Source organism: Lathamus discolor, chromosome 2 (genome assembly GCF_037157495.1).
Source record: "Lathamus discolor isolate bLatDis1 chromosome 2, bLatDis1.hap1, whole genome shotgun sequence".
NCBI lineage: Eukaryota > Metazoa > Chordata > Aves > Psittaciformes > Psittacidae > Lathamus > Lathamus discolor.
The window spans coordinates 128,054,937-128,065,395 of record NC_088885.1 but is presented as its reverse complement, the minus strand read 5'-3'; positions in this window follow the sequence as shown (position 1 = coordinate 128,065,395).

Below are 10,459 nucleotides of genomic sequence, written 5' to 3'. Positions count from 1 at the left end.
CGTTACTGCAGACTTTGCTGCCAGGGCTGGTGCCAGATCAGATCAATGGAGTTGTGCCTAATTGAAAGCCTTTTAATTTAAGGGATGGGATAGAACAAGAAAGAACAGCTGTGGTTATTAAAAAATCTGCACGAACAGGAGAAAGTTTAGCTGGTGTTATAAATCAAGTGGTGAATAATGATAATTAGTGTTTTAACTGCAGGAAAACTAAAATCAGCCTGTTGCAATAGTTGCTTTAACAATGCTGATAATACTCGCACTTAGATTTTTTTTGATGGCAGGTTCTTTTTGCTCTAAACCATCTTCATGGACCTGCAGCTTTCATAAACCTAGGTGCCAAGAGTTAGCAGTGGAACAAATTTACTTTTTAAATGCACTTTTTAAAAGTACTTTCATAGCACAGCTTATCGGTAGGTTGAGATAGACCCATTTTCTTTGGTTTTACCAGACCATGCTTTCATTTGTCATCATTTACAGAAACAGGTCTAAAAGTGTAACTTGCACTGCACTCACTGGTGGTCCATGAAGAATCAGCTCATCACATAGTATCTATTTTGTACCTTTCTACTCTTCTCTAAAAAGACAGATACAACAGCATTCAGTGCTTTCCTAACACTCCTTGTCAAGACAAGCAAAAGCTTTACTACTTGCAGGAATGCTATAGGTTTTTGAATGCATTGGTTAAAATAAGTCTGTCAGTCCTTCCACTGACATCTTCTGAAAGCTAACAGCTGGCTCTCCTTAACTATCTGGCAAGCACCTGGGGCAATAAGCAATAAGAAATTATAATACTTATATTCTTTTTTCAAAACATGACAAGGAGGCAATACAAAAACAAATCACAGTAACGCATGATTATTCCAGCTTTGGTTTGTGCACAGTCAGCATGCTGAGATATTCCAAACCAACAGGATTTTTTCCTTGCTTTTAAAGAAAGATTTATTCATAAGGGTGAAGAGGGCAAATTCCCAACATTTCAGCCCTCAGCTGGCTTTTGTCAAGGGTTTCTAATGCACACACATGGTTAGGCTTGGCTAAGGCACAAGTAAAAAAGTTGCTAAGTAAATTCTATGGATTGATATATACTTTCTGCAATAATGTTAAGATTTGCCAAAAATTCTCATGAATGTGGAATGTAAAAGCTTAGGAATATATGCAGATCTCCATATACTTTTACACGCACAGATAAATAGCACAGTTTTTTTTTTTTTTCACTATGACTTTACTTAAGTAAAAAGTATTATTAAAAGTATTACCTTACTTTGACATTAATTCCATTAAATACAGCCAGTAACACTTTCAACTACACAGCTGGAATAAAAGTAGCAAAATCTAGCCTTCTGTGACCCCAGCACTAGAGAATTCACTTTCTCCTGTCTTATATACATAGAGTGAGACCTATGCTTATCTGATGAGGCATTCCTTCATTTACATTTACAAACCAACCAAGAGCGCATACTCATGTTTAACAAGCATGTGGGTTTATTTCTACTTCCTTTTTCTTAATTTTTCTGCATGAATCAATAGGGTGAAAACGCACCTCAAAGATAGCTTCTACCTAGCTCTTTTGGGGGTTTGCCCAGCCTGTGTAAGGGTTAGAAAGGAAGTGATTCCTGCCTCTGAGGTGATGCACATACTATTCCATAGCAGGTAGTGGGATCTAGTATGTGTTCCTGGGGATCTTGCATTTTGCATCCTATAAATAAAAATAAATGCATCATGTTATATGTTTTGTGTGCCAAAATCACTGTCTATAGCAGCTACAGTCCTGGGAACAGGGGCTGTAATCTGTACTCTTCTATTTACATGTTCAAACCACTACTTTTGTTTTCCCTTGGGCCTCTTGCATGACTCCTGTATACTTAGCTCCATACTTAGTGGAGCAGTGGTTTCTTACTGCTTGCATACCTGCCTTTTAACAAAGCTTTTCTGCACATGTAAACTGTTCTATTTGTAAGTCTACTGAAAGAGTCAGAGAGGGTTTGAATCCCCTCTGGATAAGGAAGAAACTAACACTAAGACTCCTGCTTCACATATGGGTTATCTAGCTAAATAGACAATATGAAAAAAAAACCCAAACAAGAAACCAACCATAAATACTAAACACTTGCTGTCACCATTTTAGCCTCTTTTCTTCTCCCTGGCCAGCAGAAGGAGAAAATTCCATGTTCTAGCTCTCTGAGCCTGCTGTTACTTCGTGGGGAAAAGATTCCAGCCTTTCATGCTTGGGATGTCAAAATTCAGTTTTGCTTTTACCACTGAAAGAGGTGAACAGGCTCTGCTTCTACACATATGCAGAGATTGCTGACAGGAAGAAAGGAACAAGTTGCCCAGAGAAGCTGTGGCTGCCCCATACGTTTAAGGGCTCAAGGCCAGGCTGGCGGGGCTTTGAGCAACCTGGTCTAGTGGAAGGTGTCCCTGACCATGGCAGGGGAGTTATAACTGGGTTTTCATTAAGGTCCCTTCCAACCTAAACCATTCTATTATTCTATGATCCAATGACATCAACTTCCACAGAGTATGAGTGAAAGGCTGTGAAGAAAGCATAAAAAGGGAGATGATGCCTGAGGGCAAATAAGTAACTTGGTTTGAAGAGAGGGGAATTATGTGCATAAAAAGCTGTATTGACCACCATAAAACTCTGGGAAACACAGAGTAGCATACAGGTTAAAAGAAATTTAAATACCTTGTACAGAGGAATAAAAATTTGAAAAGAGCCAGCAAAGGTGAAAAACTATGTATATATCAAAGTTTGCAGACAGTATTTAATTCTATTTTTTTTTACATAATAAAGATAATAAATGGATAAAAATAAAAAGAAAGATAGAAAAAAGTTAGCTTTGATTGTTCCTGAAACAATCCTTACAATATTGACAGAGAAGCTACAAGTAATAGAAGAAAAGTGGATACAATTCAGGTTGAGTTTATTCCCACAAAAGAGCAGACAAATTACAAGCCTGTGTGAACAAATAATGAAACTTATAGAAACATTAATAGAACCTGGGTAAAGAACATCTATTTTTGTATTAAAATCATGTCACTCCATTGGTCTTAAGGAGAAAGTTCACGCTTTGGAAAGAAGAGAAGCAAAACAGGTGAGGAATTTGACACTGTTTTCAAGGAGTGGAGAATCTTCCACTGCTGTGTACCATCCAGCCAGGCTGTGTCACAGTCTGGATACCCATGACAACTGCCTTCACCATAAACTGAGATTCAAAAGGTACTAGATAGGGTACCAGCAATGAAACAGATGTATTCCACCTATAGCTCTATGGTTGTGATACATTTTGAAAGGTATTACATTCAGATCTTTTGCTGGAGCTTTGTCATACAACCGTCAAAGCTACTTTGGTGGGAAGGTTTCATGATTTGTCTGTGGAAGGAAGTGAAACAGGCTCTGGAGATGTAAATGTCACAACATCATCATGATCCAACTGCAGGGACCACGTGGACTCGTTCAGCAAGGAAATAAAAGTGTTCTGGGACTGCCAAAGACATCTTCTGGTTCTGAGGCACTTTTGGAGCATCTTTCATTCCCAGCTCACTGCATTACATTACATTTAGAGCTCCAGGTGACTACACTGGTGTTAGAAGAATGTAAAATAGATTCACTCACTAAAAATGAGTGTACTTATTTTTGCTTCTGAACATACTCAAAATAATCAAATAGATATGTAAAAGACAAATATTTTCCACTACCTGTGAAGAGAAAAATCCTTGAAAAGATGGCTAATGCCAAATATTTTTCCATGTCTGATATATCAGCAGGATTCTGGCATTGCCCATAGGAAAAAAGACCACACGTGGGTGCACATTCAACACACCCATAGGCAGACACTGTTTTTTTTTTTGAAGACTGCCATCTCAGTTGTGTTTGGCACATATGCTTTTCGCTGGAAAACAGAAAATGTTGGTGGTATACAGCAAGCTAAACAGAAAGTGACTTTCTGCTGGGGAGGAGTGAAGAAGCTCGTGCAGCTATAAGAAGTTGGAGAGTTTGAGAAAAACTAAAAAAGTAAAAACACCAGTTCTGCATAATGAAAACAGTAAACACGAGGAGAAGTTTATATGGCAAGTTACGCAAGTAGATCACAGTAAGTATCTGTAAATATCAGAATTTATCAGCACCCCTGATCCAGCAAACAAGGAGGAAATACAAAGACTCTTGAAAGACTGATGCAGAAAAAATGATGCCAAAATTAAATTCTACATAATTCAACAAGCCAAGTATCCTACTGTACCTAAACAGACACAGGGATATTAAAAGCTCAGAGAAGATAAAACAGTACTTGAATAATGTAAATTATTTGTTCACCACCTACATGGATATTAGCACATCCCTCTCTGTGCTTTGTTCTACATTCTAGTAAAACAATATGGTCAAGCATAAACTCACATGCCATGGCTGCTAATAAAAGTAAATTTCAATACATTCAATTACAGAGGAGACTTTGTATGTGATATGGGTCGAAAAATCTTGCATCATTATGCAAGGTCCTTATTGGTTGAAGCTACCGCCAACTCACAGTTGCCAATGTCTACAAAAGTCTCCAAAACAGCACTCTAAGGTTGTGCCTGCAGATGTATGGACTGCAAATTGAGCAAGACCTCAGAGAGCTTTGGGCTTACACACAAACTTTTAAGCTTTTTTTTTTTTTTGACCAAAAAAAAAAAAAAAATGCAGTGGAGCAAGTCCAGTGCTAGATTTCACAGACAAAATCAAATAAACCTGTCTTGCTTCAGATGAAAAGGGGATTCAAAACAATGGAGCTAAAGCTCAAGACGAAAACCCACAGAAAGTAAAAAAGGCTATAAGCACTGCCAAGTTGAGAAAATATATCTCAATCTCTATTATCTGTCAAGGAGAACCCTTTATGTCATTTTCCATTACATGATGTTGCTGTAAAAGCCTGTCATATGTGTAAGGAATGCAACTACTTCAATGGTCCCCCAGTCAGACATAGGGGACTATGTTAAAGACATAGGAATAATTCACCTGGATGACAGTGTAATTTTCAGGTTATTGTGTTATTAACATGAAAGAAAACAAACAAAAAAAAAAAAAAGAAAGAAAAAAGAAGTCAGAGAACACCAGATTAATGTCTATAATATCAAAGTCAGTCACTAGGGAACTGAAGTCACTAGGGAATTCAAGCCAAACCCAAAAAAAATGGTATAACTGGATTCTCAGACACTGATTTTCTGAGAAGGAAGCTGTTTGCCTGTCTTCAAGCTTGCAAATGGCTGGGATTGCACATTGACCATCTGTGGATATATGGGATTGTCACTCTGAGGACATATACACTGTTGGCATGGTAGATATTTTCTAAAAAAAAAAAAAAAAAAAAAAAAAAAGCCACCAACAAAAATAAAACTGAATCTGTTGCTTTATATGAGACATTCTCAGTCTGGTAATAACTACTGTGCAATAACATAAAGGCACTGCAAATGATGATGCTCCTATAACATGTGGACTTGCTTCCTGCTGACACCAGTGATGCCATTCCTCTTGTTGAAGTCACAGTTTAGAGCATCTCATGCTATGTCTGAACTGTGGACTCTACGACTGATTTTAAGTTCCCACAACTGAAATCACACACCCCAATTAAATCCACTCTCCATATTAGGGTGAGAGTTACATACACATCAGCTCCTCCCTGTCTTGGGCTCTGTAGGTGAAAAACCAAGGTGTGAAGGCTTGATAGAAACCAAAATCAGAAAGCTGAGAGACTGAGACAAGGCACAAGTGAAAATCTTCAGTGGTTAGTTGTTTCAGCCTTAGATCTGGATAAAAGGGTAACAGAGAGAAAATGAAAAACAATACAGTGGGTTGATGTGCCTTAGCATTGTCTTCCCCAAACCAGCACCCCAATTCATAGGTCAAGGGAAACATGGGAGAAAAGCAAGATGAGAAGAGAAAAAAAGAAACCAAATCAAGTCCATCCAGAAGACATGAAGCATAACCACTGTTCTTTTTGCTGTAGCCCAAACAGTACTGGGCTCAGATCAGGGAAAGACAAGCACCAAAACTGAATATTGTTGGCCAGCTTCTGACATCTGACATAATCCTATTACAATTGCCCAGAGAGTGGCAACACCTTGGGCTGTATTTATTCACAATTACACATAATATTAATCCCATATTTCAGTGAACTTCTACATCACAAACAGGTTGGAACTAGATGATCTTTAGGTCCTTTCCAACCCTAACCATTCTGTAATTCTGTAACTCTATGATAAAAAGCATATAACATCATTAAAAAAAATAGAGTAAAAAAATATTAGAAAAAAATGTACTGTGGCAATTCTGAAATAATTTGCTCTTCCTTCTATTCTTTCCTGTTTTATGTGAAATTGTGTCCTTCAAGCTGTATCTCTAAATGAATGGTGTATAAAATAACCCAGGTAGTGAAGAATTACTATTTTTTCTGACTACAATATGTGTCCTTCCAGAAAAGGCCAAATTGACAATGGCACCTTCCTTATCTTCCGTGGATATCTCCTTTGGTCACAGTTCAGATTTTTCTTCTCAGCCAGAGGCACATAAGAAAACATCCCCTGAACACTAATTCTGATAGAGAGTTCAGGCTCCCAATACCAAAAGATAGGCTCCTATTCATACAGGTGGACACATAAAGACAGATTTTAAGTACATAATGGAGCTCAGGTGCAAAGCATATGCACTTATATAAATATATTCAAACTGAATTTTAATTCAGCTTAGATATGTCCTTTACTATCTCCCTGAAAACTTGCTTTCTTCAGGGAACAAATTAACAGAAGAAATATCAAAAGAACATCAAGTGTAAATACTGATAATTTTACATATTTATTTAAATGCATAGATGTTACAAAATAGATCAAAATGATGTACATTTCTTTATAGTTTCATAGCATTAGAAGTTGAAACAGGGATACAAATTTATATCTCAGGTATAACATGTATAGCATCATATGACAATATGAAAGAAATGCTATATTGATAAGTTCACTGCAAAACGTGTTACACAACAAGCTTTCTTCTTTGAAAAACCAGATACAACCCCACCCACAGAATTATTAAAAAAAAATCTAAACAAAAAATTATGACAATATATAAGAGGGGGAGAAAAGGACATTTCACCGAATGAACATTGACAATTCTTTTTTTGGCTTGGGTTCACATAGAAAGCATAGGAACATCTTTTTCCAAACCTCAACATCTTCAGTCCTCAGAAAAACCTTTCCTTGTTGCATACGGAAAAAAAAAAAGCAGTTGTAGTTGGTTTGCTTCTTAAATGAACCCTGCCTTTAAGCACCGTTTCAATTACGTAAGAGCACCCTACATGGAACAAAGCTGTTTAACTCCACAGAGCTATTAGATTCCAATATTACCATTCACTCTTAAGGAACAAATTTATTAACTTAAATATTGCATCCAAGATACTTCCTGACTTATATGATGATCTACTGAAGCTGTAGCAAGTTTGCAGCATGAGGAATATCCCAGTGATTTGCGTTACAATTGCTGTTGTGAGCTAAACATATAACCTGAGGGATATTCTGTCTTCTGCTGAAAAAACAAACAAACAAAAAAAACAACAACAACAAAAAAAAAAAAACCAAATAACAAAATACAACAAAACAAACCCAAAACAACCCAAACATAATTTATACAGATTGTCAGTCTGAGGGATTTCTAAGGAATTTACAACCTGACTGCCAAATAAGGTTTCAAAATCTTACTCCACTCTGAATTTTGTCTTTTGGCAGGAGACACGGAGGAAATACTAAATTTCAACCATTTCAGTCTGGTTTTCTCACACTCCACACTCAGGGGAGCTCAGCAGAGTGGGCATAACTATTAAAAGTTTGTATCTGTTCCACTGACTTGTGTGAATATCAAAATTCACTGCCTTGCAGTGTAAGAAAAAATTTCTGTAACAGAAAATAATGATATCCTGAGGGAAACTCGGTACATTAGATTAATCAAAAAGAAAGCCCTGAAATTACCAATAGTAATGATTTGATTTGATTTATTTTAGTTTACTTTATTTTATTGAACTAACCAGATGGGCTGTTGACCATCTGTTGAGTTAAGCAGATGGGCAATCGCTATATTTTTTTCTTGATTTTCCATTTCTTTCCTATTGAAAGAAAGCAGTTTGAGAAGGCTGTGTTTATTTCAGGTTATTACTGACAGAAGTCCAGTGTTCTCCTTATGAATCCAAATGGGAAGGTTTGTGCAGTTTGAGATCATCAGACCAATTACGATCTCACAACCAGAGCATGCGAATTTTCTGTTTTTCAATTTTGCAAAATTCTTGGATTCCTATGAAATCAAACCAATATGGGAATTCTCAACCACAAGAGGGCATCCATGTTTGCAACCTGATCGCAGAAGATACAAAGAGAAATCTCTACCTGTTTATCAATCCATCTATCTGTAGACATAGATACGGCTATAGATACAGATCTGTCTCTTTCTGTTAGATCCCGGTTGTGGTACAGAGCACATTTGCTCTGGGAGGTTTCCTCTTTTAGAGCCCCACGGTATTTCCGAGTTTGATGGGGGATGGCACAAGAAGTCTAATTTTGATGTCCATAAAGCTGTCACGGAATCCAACTTTCTCAGTCCTGCAAAAGTTATGTTAAACCTCACATGGCCTTCACTGACGCCTGACTCAACTCATATCAAATTCAGAGGTGAACAAACTGCTCTTAGAGAAGAGATCCCCAAGATATGTGTGCAAGGTCAAGCACAGATTTTCTGACATCATTTATTACCCCAGAAAGAGGATTTGGGATGACCAAAACCTGCTCAGCATCAATCTGAAGCTACGATTGTCAGAGGCCTTACTCTCCCCATAATTTGCTCCACAAGCTCTTCACTGTTGTGATGAGAGGAGGGTACTGCTTGTCTTGGTTTTGAACTGGAATACATTTTGCTCTCTGATGCACATAAAACTCTCATTACAGCCTAAAACAGCCATAAAAAGGAACTCTGAAAGTAAACCTGGCCTAGTGGCAAATCGTATGCTTAGCTGAAAAACACCTCACAAACTCTGGAGTGTATATGGTAATATTGGAAGTAAACATCATTGTCCACAAAAAATAATATATAACTTCAGCACCAGAACATAGAGGTTAGCACCAAAAGGTATCAATTGTTACCCATCATCTTACATGTTTAAATGAGGCAAAAATCACAAGCAGGCATTATGAACAGCTGCACTCAATATTTAATGATATCAATTACCTCATTTTTGCACTTGTGCCTCTCACAGTATTTTGACCAAAAATATTTTTAGGCTTATTTTAGTTTGTGTATACTTCCATAATTTTATATTTAGAAGTCTGAGCTAATTTCTCTGTCTTTAAAGGCATACCACTGTACTTGGACGGAATTAACACAAATCTTCAAGGCTATCAGAATAGCAAATGGCAGTATTTTGCCTCAGCATGGCCATGAACTCATCAAGTATTTTCCTCAGAGTATATCAGAGCAGATATACTGCCAGACATCTGAAGTTTTCTGTGCATTTCAGTACTTTTGTTTTAGCAGCACTTGGTGTCAGGTAATCAGGCAGGCAGCACTGACACTGGCAGTCAAAGTAGAGCTTTATGGCCATTGTCATTACCTGATCCAAGAGAAAAAAGATGGTAGAAATTGGGCTGATTCAAATAGGTAACGCAGAAAGGCCTTCAGTAAACTACATATCTAACACAATCAAAGGGCAAATTTCATCTGGTAATCAAATACATGATGACCTGCAATCCTCTCTGTTCAGTGATAAACATTCAGCTAATGCTTGAGTGCTTGTGGCTGGTTTTATCAGGAGCTGCTCGTATGAAGTAGCTTATACCCAGATCATTTTTTACTGCTGTCAGTTACAGTGTGATTACAATAGTTAATCCCTAGCACCATTATGGGATGTTGTGAAAAAACCTGCATACTGTTTGTTAAAAAAAAAGGTTTTCTATGTCCACGAAAAACAAAATATTCCACAAAATCAAGGCATTTGTAGCAACTTAAAAAGTAACAGATACAATAACATATATACCCGTTATAATAAATTCAGCTGAATTACAGAATTATAAATTAATTTACAATGTCTAGTCCTGTTTGGAAAATGTACCATACAACATACAAGTTGCAAGTTCCAAAGTGCATAGTCATTTATTGTTAGACCTACTGTTGTAGGGTCCATGGCTTAACCTGAACGTTTGCTTATGCTTATGCTCTGCTTCTTATATTCTATTAAAAAAACAATATTGAAAATAGCTAGATACACTGTTTTAACTGTGCTGTCTTTACCACTACAGAAGATTTCTTACACAGAACAAAAACTTATTTGTCACATGCATCTTTTTCAAAAACTGGGCTGGTTGAGGGCTAGTGACCCACCTAGTAGTTTTGTCTCAATGAATTCTCAATGTGTACATAGATTATGCAAAAAGGTTGCGTTTCTCTTGAAAA